We start from the raw sequence: 12,399 nt of genomic DNA on the forward strand, positions 1-12,399 counted from the left end.
GGGTTTAAGGAGAAGGAAGAAGAAAAGTCCCATGATCCCTCCCCCACCCACAGTACTGAGCCTCCAGCAGTGGCTGGAATCTCTGGGCCAGTAAGGGCTCTAGTCTGGAGGGAGTACCTTGCAGGCACAGCTGTGCCTAGCTTAGGGCTCTGAACAAAGGCTGTGGAGAGGTAGCTGGAGGAGAAGCTCAGAGAAGGTAGCCCAATCACAGACACTCCATAGTTTCCCCCTGCCCTTTCTGGAGATTTTGGCCTCAAGGCACATACAGCTCTGCAAGATCAACTCTGCCCTGGCTTAATATTATCAACAGTGAAGATAAGAAGACTTCAGAGGGCAGAGAAGCTCAAGCTCCAACACCCCTCCCCCACTGACTCTACTGAAAACCTGCTGACTAAACTCCAAGGGTGAAGGCTACAATTACTATAGAACACCTTAATAACAAGGTGGGAAGCACAGGTCCTTTTCAGCTTCTGATGACAGCTGGGGAAGATCTGGCATCAGGGCTCACCCTGACCAATCAGTAGAGTAGAGAAGAAGCCCCTTCAGGACAGAACAGCCCAAACCCACAGATCCAGCACATAATGAGAGAGGAGCAAGACTACAGGAAACTACGGGGGAGGGGGGTGTGGGGGGGGGAAGAGGCAAATGGCAAATATGAGCAAACAACAGAAAAAGAAAAAAGAAATTACAATCGACAGCTTCTATCTAGGCTATGAACAAAGAGCAAATGAAACAGAGGAGGATTAAGGAACACCAAGCAAAAGCACAGAAACTCCAGAGAATTGGACACAGGCTTTGGAAGAACTCAAAATACAATTCAAAAAATGATTAAAAGAGGCTGAAGACACCTGAGAAAAGAACTTAAAAAACAAGATAAGTCATCTGGAAACAGAGGCACTTGAACTAAAATGAGAAAGTAGTGTCTTGAAAGCCAAAATTAACCAGCTTGAAAATGATGCAAAGGAGATGAAAGATGCACTCCAAAGAAAATCAGACCAGAAGGAGAAAGATGACCAAAATGCCAGGGACAAAATTCAGTCTTTAAAAACTAGAATACAGCAAGTAGAAGTAAATTACTTCACAAGGTAGCAGGAAACTATAAAACAAAATCAAAAGAATGAAAAAATTGAGGAAAGTATGAAACACCTCATTCACAAAACAGAAGATTTAGAAAACACATCCAGGAGAGACAATTTAAGAATCATTGGTCTACTAGAAAATCATGACAAAAGAAAAAGCCTGTGCATCATATTACAGGAAATTATCCAAGAAAACTGCCCCAACATTCTAGAGCAAGAGGGAAAAGTGGAGATTGAAAGAATATACAGATCACCTCCTGTACTTAATCCCCAACTGACAACACCCAGAAATGTTATAACCAAATTCAAGAATTACCAGACCAAGGAGAAAATATTACAAGCTGCTAAGAAGAAGTCATTCAGATACCATGGAATTACAGTTAGGATAACACAGGATCTAGCTGCATCTACACTGAAGGACCAAAAGGCATGGAATATGATATTCTGGAAAGCAAGTGAACTAGATCAGCAACCAAGAATCAACTACTCGGCAAAAATGACTATATTCTTGCAGGGGAAAGTATGATCATTTTAAAAAAAATAGAAGACTTCCAAGAATTCAGAAAGAAAAGACCAGACCTGGACAAAAAATTTGATGACCAAACACAGAACTCAAGAGAATCATCAAAAGGTAAAAACTTTTTAAGGGACCCAATATGTTAAAATGATATGTATCTCTAAAAGAAAAGATGATATTGCTAACTCCTAAAAATTATTATTATCATCTGGGTAGCTAGAAGAATTATACTTTGAGGGAACAGTGACAAACTATATGGGATGAAATGCCAAGACATAAGTTAAAGAAATCAAAACTATCAACAAGCATATAAAAATGTATTCTAAATCTCTTATAAGCAGAGAGATGCAAATAAAAACAACTCTGAGGTATCACCTCACACCTAGCAGTTTGGCTAACATGACAGCAAAGGAAAGTAATGAATACTGAAGGGGATGTGGGAAAATTGGGACATTAATGCACTACTGGTGGAGTTGTGAATTGATCCAACCATTCTGGAGAGCAATTTGGAACTATGCCCAAAGGGCAATAAAAGACTGTCCTTTGATCCAGCCATAGCACTGCTGGGTTTGTACCCCAAGGAGATAAGAAGGAAAAGGACCTGTATGATAATATTCATACCTGCACTCTTTGTGGTAGAAAAAAATTGGAAAATGCCCTCCAATTGGGGAATTGCTGAACAAATTGTGGTATCTGTTGGTGATGGAATTCTATTGTGCTCAAAGGAATGATGAACTGGAGGAATTCAATGTAAACTGGAATGACTTCCAGGAAGTGATGCAGAGTGAGAGGAGCAGAACCAGGAGAATATAATACACAGAGACTGATACACTGTGGTACAATCAAATGTAATGGACTTCTCTAGTAGTGGCAATGAAGTGATCCTGAACAACTCAGAGGGATTTACAAGATAGAACACTATCCACTTTCAAAGGAAAAACTGTTGGAGTAGAAACACAGAAAAAAATAACTATTTGATTCCATGGGTCAAAGGGGATATAATTGGGGATGTAAATGATCACCCTAATGCAAATATCAACAACATGGAAATAGGTTCTGAACAAGGACACATGTAAAACCCAATGGAATTGCATGTCAGTTACAGGAAGGGGTGGGGAAAGGGGAGGGAAAGAATATGATTCTTTTAACCAAGGAATAATGTTCTAAATTGACTAATGAAGTAAAATTTTCAAAAAAAATAAAGTCTGCCAGGATAATGCCACTAAAGTCTACCACTATTTAGTGAAGTCTAATAAATGTAGCCTTAGTTTTCAAGGTTAAAGGAACCAAAGTTGTTAAACCTAGAGGAAAGAAGGGAAGAATGACAAGATTGACTCCATCTTGAAGCAAATTTGATTCCAGTTCTTAAACTTACATCAGTTCTAATTGTCAAAGTTACTCCAAGTTGGAGTCAGTCTTATTCTTTCTCTTCAGAAGAACTGGAGGAAACATGATTGTTGGCTTCTAGCATTGAAGAAAAAAGATATTAATAGTAATAATATGTTTGCTATTTTAGTCTCAAGTCTGTGAGAAGCAATTTTTTTTAATTTAACATTAAACTATATCCAAACCATTTCTACATTGGAGAGAGAAAAGTATTCAAACTAACATAGTTCTCCCAGCTCTCCAAAATGATTCTCTGCCCCAGAGATTATTTGAGGTAACATTTATAAGAATCTTGAACAAAGAAAAGATTATATGTTAAAATAAGATATCATTGCCAGGCAATTATCTCATCCAGACAAAAGTTAAGTTTGGTCATCTCCATTAATCCATTTCAAAGAAGGGCCTTAGTGTGTTTTTTTTTTAATTTCTTACTTTTTCAATGGAAAAGTCTAAAAGGGGCTAGATTATTCCTTAATATTTATAAAGAAACTAAGAAGGACTTTTTTCTATGCTTCCTCTTTCTATCCTCAGGGTCTTACCACAGTGGCTTCCACATAGTAGGTGCCCAACAATGTTTGTAGAATGACTTTTTTTCAAGTATTTGAAGGGCTGTCTTTGTAGAAGGACTGGGATTGTTTCCCCACAGAATGAGGTGGAATAGGTATCAAAGTACAAATTTAGAACTGCAAAGGATATTAATGGTCATCTATTCCAACCCCTAATTTTATAGATGAGGAAACTAAAAGCCAGAGGTTCAATTACTTGCCCAAAATGACACAAGTAGTAAATAGTAGAGTTAGGATTCTAATTTAGGTCCTCTGACTACAAATTCAAAGATATTTCTGATGGCATATATTATTGAAGTGGAAGTTGCAAAAGGGAACATTTTGTCTCATGATAGGGAAAGATTTCCTTATAATTAGATATGTTCACTGTCTTTATAAGATAGCAAGCTGCCCATAAATGGAAGTTTTTGACCAAAAGTCACATAAATTCTACTCTGGGTTTTAGAGAAAGGATTCATGTTGGGGATGGACTAGAATGACTTCTGAGATCCTTCCCAATTCTGAGATTCTAGGACTGGGTGATTCCTGGTCACTTGCTTAATACAACTCTGAGTTCTCTGGAACCTCTCAGGTTCTGTTCCATGGCTGGGGAAACTAAATATTACTGGGTTTAGGGATGCTGAATTTAGTGTGGAGGCATACAATCTTCAGCATTTTAAAAATTCAGTATCTGTTACTATTTACAATTATAAGGGCTGCCTGCAAGATAATGTGAACAGGAGAAAAGATGTGTGAAAGCGGAGAAGGCCATCAGGTTCTTACTATTTTAAACCGAATAAATAGGAGTACAAAAACCACCTTCCATTCTATCCATACATAAGATATTATAGATCATAAATTAACTCTTTAATGCTTTGCTAAAAGTTGACTGGCAGATATGGGAAATCAATCAAGGTTTCTTTCTAGCATGATTTTATATTATTCTGTTTCTATTCTTATCAACTCTACATTTTTCCTGGTAAATGAATCCTACAGAACTTGAGAATGGTTTCCTTGCAGTGAGATATTATTGTTAGGGCTTACTGGTAGAAGTCACATACCCAGGCTAAATTGACAAAGGACAAAGCACTTCTTGAGTCCATGGTGGAAAGAGGAAAGTGATACACACACACAAATTACCCTTCCTCCCTTGTCTCTTACCAGCTCTTAGATTTTTCTTTGTGATATTCTGTTGCAGTGGGTGGTCTCAGTTTAGTGGGAAAGAATGATAGTCAAGAGAGATTGGGAAGATGGAGTCAGAGAAGGGTAACTATTGTTTGCTCACAGAATAAAAGAAGAATGAAGGATATAGCTATAGCTCTGCTCTACTGAGCTTTTCTCTCTCTCTTTCTCTCTCTCTCTCTCTTTCTTTCAATCAAATCAATCAGAAGATCTGGGTTCAATTCTACTAGTGAATGGCTGTGTCCTTGAAAAGGTCCCTTTTTCTTTCTGGACATCAGTCCCTTCATTTGTAAAGTGGCATGAGGGGACAACCAGGTGGCTCACTGGACTGAGAGCCAAACCTAGAGATAAGAGATCATGGGTTCAAATCTGGTCTCAGACCCTTCCTACCTGCATGACCTTGAGCAAATAACAACCTCCATTGCCTAGCCCTTACCACTCTTCTGCCTTGGAACCAACACATGTATTGATTCTAAGATGGAAGGTAAGAGTTTAAAAATAAAATAAAATAAAATAAAACAAAATGGGGTGAAGCTGTGATAACTTTAAGTCCTATGAGCCTATGAACTTGAGTAGCATATTCTGATTTTCTTTTTGCTTGTTTGTTTTTATTTGCCTTTTTCTTAATAGCTAGCTACAGGCTAGTTCATGTATCACTGCCAGGTGATAAAGAAGGAAGTCAAAAGTAATAGTCTATCATAGCAACCAGACCAGAAGAGGCAAGACATTCTCTTCAGTCCCTGAGACATGTCAGTATGAAGGAAGCCATAACTGAAACTGTAGGTGTAACAGATATAAAAGATGTTAAGCAAAAGGTACAGTCAGAAAAGAAAAAGTCAGCAACTAGAGGCAATTAAATTCAATTCCAGAAAAAATAATATTAATACTTATAATGTGCAAGATATGTGCTAGAAACTAAGAATACAAAGATTAAAAAAAAACAGTTGCTGCCCTCAAGAAGCTTCTAATCTAGCAGCAAGATAAGATAAGAATATAAATATGGTAGCAGACATAAGGGCAATGGAAGAGTCTAAAAAGGTGCTATAAGAAATGAGAAGCGATTGTATCTCCAGATGAGGGAATCAAGGAAGACCTCAAAGAAAAGTGGCACCTGAGTTGGGAGTTGGAAGAACAGGATGCCTTATTGCTGAAAATGCAAAAAACTAAAACTATTTAGTGTCTGTCTTCAAAGAGATTACTATTTAATGGAACCAAGATGAAGAGATGAGTGGTTAGCCAGCAAGAGACTGGAGAGAAGAGAATGGCTAGACAAGTTGAAATATATGATTGTGATGGGATACTATTGGGCCATAAGAAATATGTAACATTAATTTTTTTAAAAAACATGGAAGGCCAAAATGAAATTATGAAGAATGAAATGAGCAGAACCAAGAGAATATCATATATAGTAAAATATTGTTTGAAGAATGGCTTATTTATATCCACCTCCAGAGAAAGAACTGATAAATAACACTGTTTTATGTATACATATGTCTTGATGTCAAAAAATTCCTTCTCTAATGGAGGGAGGAAAGGAAAAGAGGAAGTTACCTGGGTATTATAATATATCAAACAAACAAATAATAAATTTTAATTTTAAAAAAGAAAGATTAAGGAGGGGATAGGGGGAGAAATGGAGAACTAAGATCAGGTTAAGGGCAAATACTAAAGAAGTACAAATACATAAAGCCTGGATAGACATGGGTAGAATGAAATTGCCTAAAAAGCAATCCTTTCACCTTCCCACCTCACTTCCATTTTTAAAAGGGATACATTTGTCAGAAAGTGGGAAGTAGCCACTAGTTAATTTTTTTAGCCTACTGTATTTACAAGGCTATGTGCTTTCACAGATTGGTCATGAAACATTTGTGACCAGAATCTGTCTGTGGTGTGCATGCCAGGCTTCTCTTCCCCCATGGTGTTCAGATCTGTTATGCTAATCACATGGGATGAGGGTGAAGAATCAATCTACTAAAGAAATGTAACAATTTCTGATCAGCAAAAGCCTTATAATTTATGAAATAAAAGACCTCAGGAAGCATGAGATTCTTGTATGTCCTGAGGGAAAAAAATGCTCTATAAAGTAAATTATTAAATTGATTCTGGAGAAACTCCAAATACTTAATGCTGCTTAGACTAATAAAACTCCAAGTAACCTTAGTCAAGTCACTTTACCTCTTTGGACCTCTGTTTTCTGAAGTGTCAAATGAGATCGGTGATTCTTTACCATTGTTTGTATCATGGACTCCCCAGGCAATATGGAAAGTCTATGGATCCCTTGGCAGAATAATGTCTTAAAACACACAAAAAATAACACCTATAAGATACCAAAGAAACCAATTACATTAAAATATAATAATAAAAAACATTTTCCCATCCAAGTTTTCATTTCCTCTGAAATCTACCCTTGGATCCCAGGTTAAGAAGCCCTGAACTAGATGATCCCTGAGGTCTTTTCCAGCTCTAACATTCTGTCAGTTGATAATTCTGTGAACACTGAAAATATGTTCTGCTGTGCAATCTCTCTCCCTTCTGAGACTGCATTTGCTAATTGGCTAATGATGAAAGGCAATGGTGTGGGAGAGGCACCAGAGGCTTATCATTTCCAATCCTTTCTTATCCTAGCAATAAAATCCAGAAAACCTTGACAAGTGAAGCCAGGATTATATATTAGTATAAAATTATATAATTAAGTTTGAAGGTTGATGCCAGTTTCCAGAGTCAGATTGGCCTAAAAGCTTTAAAATAGGTCCTCTCTGAGGGGATGCCATTCCCCAGTTAACCAATATGCTGTTCTTCCCAGACCTTAATGCTGAGAAACTGCAGTGGACAATGGCTAGGATGGTAAAGGGTTTGGCAACTGCATAGTACAAAAATAGTTCACAAGTGCATGTGTATTTTAAATCACTTGTGCATTTGATCTAGTAAGAGGGGGATAATAATATCTGCCCTTCCAGGCAGATATTATTATCTCCATGTTATAAATAAGGAAACTGGGACTTGGAGAGTTTAAGTAATTTGTCTAAAATTACATAGCTAGAAATTGGCAGAGATGAAACCAAGCTCTTCATAATAGTTCATATTAATGGAGTGGTTTTAGGTAGTTAAAGTATTTGATATATTTTATTTCATTCTTCATCCTAATCCTATAAGGTGAATGATATTTTTATCAAGCCCATTTTACCAATAGGTTAACTAAGATTCACAGAGATTTAAGTGACTTGTTCAGAGAAAGTAAAAAGCAAGAGGCAGGATTAAAGCCCAGGATCTGACAATGTAGCCAATCTGCTTGCCACAACATCATGCTTAATTATATTTCCAATCTAGTACTCTTTTCTGCTACACCATTTTCCCCCTCCTAAGTGGCACAGTGGATAGTGTTGGGCAAGAAGGATCTGAATTGTCTTAGACACAGTGTAAAGTTGAGTAATTTACTTAACCACTCTGTGCCTCAATTTCTTTATCTATAAAATGAGAGAGTAAGACACGCTAGCCTTCAATGTTCTTTCCATCCCTAAGCCTATGATTCTGTGTTCTTATATAAATATTTTAGTGAACTAGGAGTGTTTGAACTAGAAAAGAAAAAACTGAAAAGGGAATATGATTTAAAAAAGTGATCATATATTTTAAAGACCCATGAAAGAGAGGGAATGACATTACTTTGTGGACCTCCAGAGGGTAGAATGAGTACTAATAATTGGAATGTACAGGAAGGAAGACAGGTTCAAAAAAGGGAAAATTACCTAATAATTAAAAAGTGGTGGAATGCCTTATTATATAGTTTAATACCAGTAAAGATCTTCCTATGGTGCCTATATGACTCTCAGGCTATATGGGAGACTGAATGAGAGGTTGAATGAGATACCACCCAAGGGTTCTTGCCAATTCAACATTCTGTGAAGATATGCAGATATGAATCTTCACATAGGCTTTGCTGGGACATAGTTATGAGACTGATTACTTCTAGGTAATTGATTTATTGGACAGTGACATTCTAATTAAAGCTTTGAAGTCAATACTCAAGCTGTATCAACTGACAAAAGAGAAAGACAGAGAGAAGGGGGAAGGGGGAGGGAAGGAGTAAGAAAGGGGGAGAGGGAGTGAAGAGTGGGATAAGCAGGAGAGAAGAAATTCTTTCCTCTAAAATCCTGATTAAAAAAAATATTCAGTATCAAAAAAGCTAAACACAAACTCTAATAATATTAAAGACTTTTTTAAAAGATAAAAAGGTATCATTAGTTACCTTTTTCACTAATCCTTAACTGTAATCAATCCCTGCTTCTCTTAGGGCATATTTTTCCCTAGGAAGGTGTTGAACCAAGTTACCCTGAGTCCATTTACTTAGAGTTAGATTCTTGGGGGCTTTTCTTCAATTCTAAGACTTTCCACAGTTGTGTAAGGTGTCAAAATCCCTGTATGCCTTTCTTCTACTCTTGGTTGTAATTTCCCTCACCAAAGTCTTTTGATTGCTAAAAACACTGATTCCTCCAAGCTTTTGCATTCAGCCAAAAAGAGCTCAGTATTCTTGTATCCTAACTATCCCTTCTTTCCCTATTTTCTAGCCCAAAGAAGAAATTGCCTTTCTGATCCATGGAGCTATTGAGAGAAGAAAAGTCATGTCACAGGGTGCACCCACTGATCTTCCCATAAAACCTCATGATTATCTTTTCTCCAATCAGAAGGGAGTAATTTTCCCTTTTCAAAGGAAAGAGTCTCCCCACTCAACTGGGATAACCAGCTGTTTACCGATCAATTTAAAGATAATGGTTTCCTTAGCAACCATTTCTAACACAAGATCAAATACAACTGCTCTCTATTAAAGTACTTGAAACTACAAAAAATTTTAGCTGATGCCAGAAAATAACTTTTAAAAAACCACATATTTAGCCAAAATAAAGCAAGGTTTAGAAGCAGTCCTATTAAGTGTTCTCTCCACACCCACCTTCAGTAGGCATGCCACCAAGCTAAGTGGTCCATGCAAAAATGAAAGCATGAGCTTTGTTTAGTATGTGCTCTAAATGAGCTCATTGACTCAATACTTTGCATTTATATACATCATCATCATTACATTTCAAGCCTTTTCACACCTCTCATATGATCCTTATAACAACCCAATGAGATAGTCATAGAAGCAGTCAGGCCCTTAGTTATCTTCTGACCCAGCCCTTTTCACTTTATGCATAACTTGACAGCAGTAGAACAATGGTTGTGTAGGTATTGCTCCAAGGTAGTTAAAGGAAATAAAATATATAATGTTTAGGGGTCCCAGAGGACACACCCACAGTCTTCACCTAATTCAACTTTTATTTCTCCTCTTCTGGAGACTAGCTCTGTACTGTTGATAGAATCCTAGAATAACAAAACTGAAAAGACAATCCAATGTCCTCATTTCACAGAAAAGGAAACTCAGACTCATGGAAGTTAAGTGACTTGACCAAGGCCAATGAGAGAGCTAGAACTTGAAAACAGCCTTCTAAATTTCTAGATCAATACCATACTGCTTCCATTCATTCTGCATATGCAGAATAAGTGCTAATCAACATTAATGATGTGTTATTTATTTCTAATTTTAGGAAAGTCTAGAAGAGTTTTCATTAAACCTCAATCAGAAAACTCTTTTCTGTCTAAGACTAGACCAGATCTTTCATACTTTTTGATTCCTACCTAGAGAAAGAGAGAAATGCCTTACTCTTTATAGCCTTTTTTTTATAAAGTTTTACACCCAATTATTCTGATTCTTCAGCACTTACAGAAACCCCAGAACCAATCTCCTTTTACATATGACTTACAGAAATCCTAGAGAGTGAAGAGGTGTGACTCAAAATGTACTCTCCTGGTGCCAGGGAAGTCCAGGTCGTGTTTACCCCCTTCTTCCTTGAGCGATGGTGACAACATCAGATGAGTTAACAAGAGTGATTGATTTCAAGCATGCACAGCACTCTGTCGGGCTTAACACTCCTGAAATGTGTTTCTCGCTGACACTGGGAGTGACAACGAGTCCTATTTTAGGAAGGAAACAAACTGCTCAATCCATGAATAGATAGAACAAATGTAAATCAGAGTGAGAAAGAGGTTACCCGTGCCTTCCAAAGCCTTGTTCCAAGTTTCCATGGGAAGAGAAGGATTATGCCCTCTCTCCAGTGCCCCGCTGCCTTTTTGCTGGTTTTCTACAGTTTGTGCCTTTACAGAAAACGTGAAATAAAGACCTCAAAAAAGTCCACAGAAAACCTAGGTAAGAAGCTGAGAGGCAGCATGGTTTAATGGCTAGAGTACGGGACAAAGAGACAGGAAGACCTAGGTTAGAATATTGCCTGAAATATTTAACAGCTGCATGTAACCTTGGGCAACTCACTAAATCATTCTACATCTCAGTTTCCCCATTTTTTAAATGAGCGGGCTGGGCTCAATGACCTCTAAGGCCTTCGAGCTCTAAATATATGTTTCTGTGTTCCTGTAACCTGTCCTCTCCCATTTAAAAAGGAATATTCTCTGCAAATTATTCTTTTCTACCATCCTAAATTTCAATTCTGCTTAGTTCTCAAGTAGCCCCCATTTCAGGTAGTTCTCACAATGTGAGCAGTCAAATTGTCTTCTTTTCTCAATACTTTACTTAATATCTTCTTGCCCTTCAAAAAGTCCATAGCAGCATGGAAAGACTTTTCAATGATAACCTCTTAATACACTATAATTCCCCTAGGAGCAACAATACAATGTAAAACAGTGAAATGAATAAAAACTATTAAGTGCTTATTATGTTTGTTCTAAGATCTACTCTAAGCATTGGGGAGTCCAAAAAAAAAAAAAAGACAGAAACTGCTCTTAAAGAGATCCTACTCTAATTAAGGAAAACAACAAAAGTAGGTCCTAAGATTGCAGCAACAGGGAAGAGAGCAAGACTCTGACATCTTCATGATGTATAATAGTGTCTATCCCACAGACAAAGGCAACCACTATTGGAAAGTGGGGAGTGAAATAGGGGTCAAAATGGGATTCTGGACTCCCTCTGGTAGGAGTCAGGATGGGGATTCAGTGTCTGATCCGAAGGGAAAGAATGGGAAAGGCAGCTTTGAATGAAAAATTGTAGTGGGCTTTGGAGTAAATAGAGAGCGAGGGTGTACTGGCAAAATATTTAAAACCATTTCTCCAGGGGAAAAAATCCATCCATATGTGTGTCTATTACACATAATGTACATAAAACACAGGGAACAGAGAAGAGGCTATTAGCCTGGCCCAGAGTTCATAAAACTTATTCCTAAATCATTAGATTATAGTTTTGAACATTTTAAAAGTACAAACTCAAAAGACACATCCCCAAATCCCCCAAATACTTTGTATAGTAAAGACACTGGTTGCTTTTGATGGTAAAGACATATAACTTCTTGTGGAGAAGATTGAGAGATATGGATGAACTATTAATGCAATTACACAGATTCATAATTGGTTAATGACCCAACTCAAATACTTGTCTTAATTGTTCTATATCAGTGTTGTGAGAGGTCTCCAGTGGAGTACCTAGGTGATCTCTACCTAGTCATGTGTGGCTTAACTTTTTTATAACTGATTTGGACAAAGAAACAGATAGTATGCCCTTCTAATCTACAGGTAACACAAAATTTGGAGGGATGGCTAATATCCTGGAAGAAAGAGGCAGGATCCAAAATGATCTTGATATGCTGGAGCACTGGACTGA

Source organism: Monodelphis domestica, chromosome 1, assembly GCF_027887165.1.
Source record: "Monodelphis domestica isolate mMonDom1 chromosome 1, mMonDom1.pri, whole genome shotgun sequence".
Taxonomy (NCBI): Eukaryota; Metazoa; Chordata; class Mammalia; order Didelphimorphia; family Didelphidae; genus Monodelphis; species Monodelphis domestica.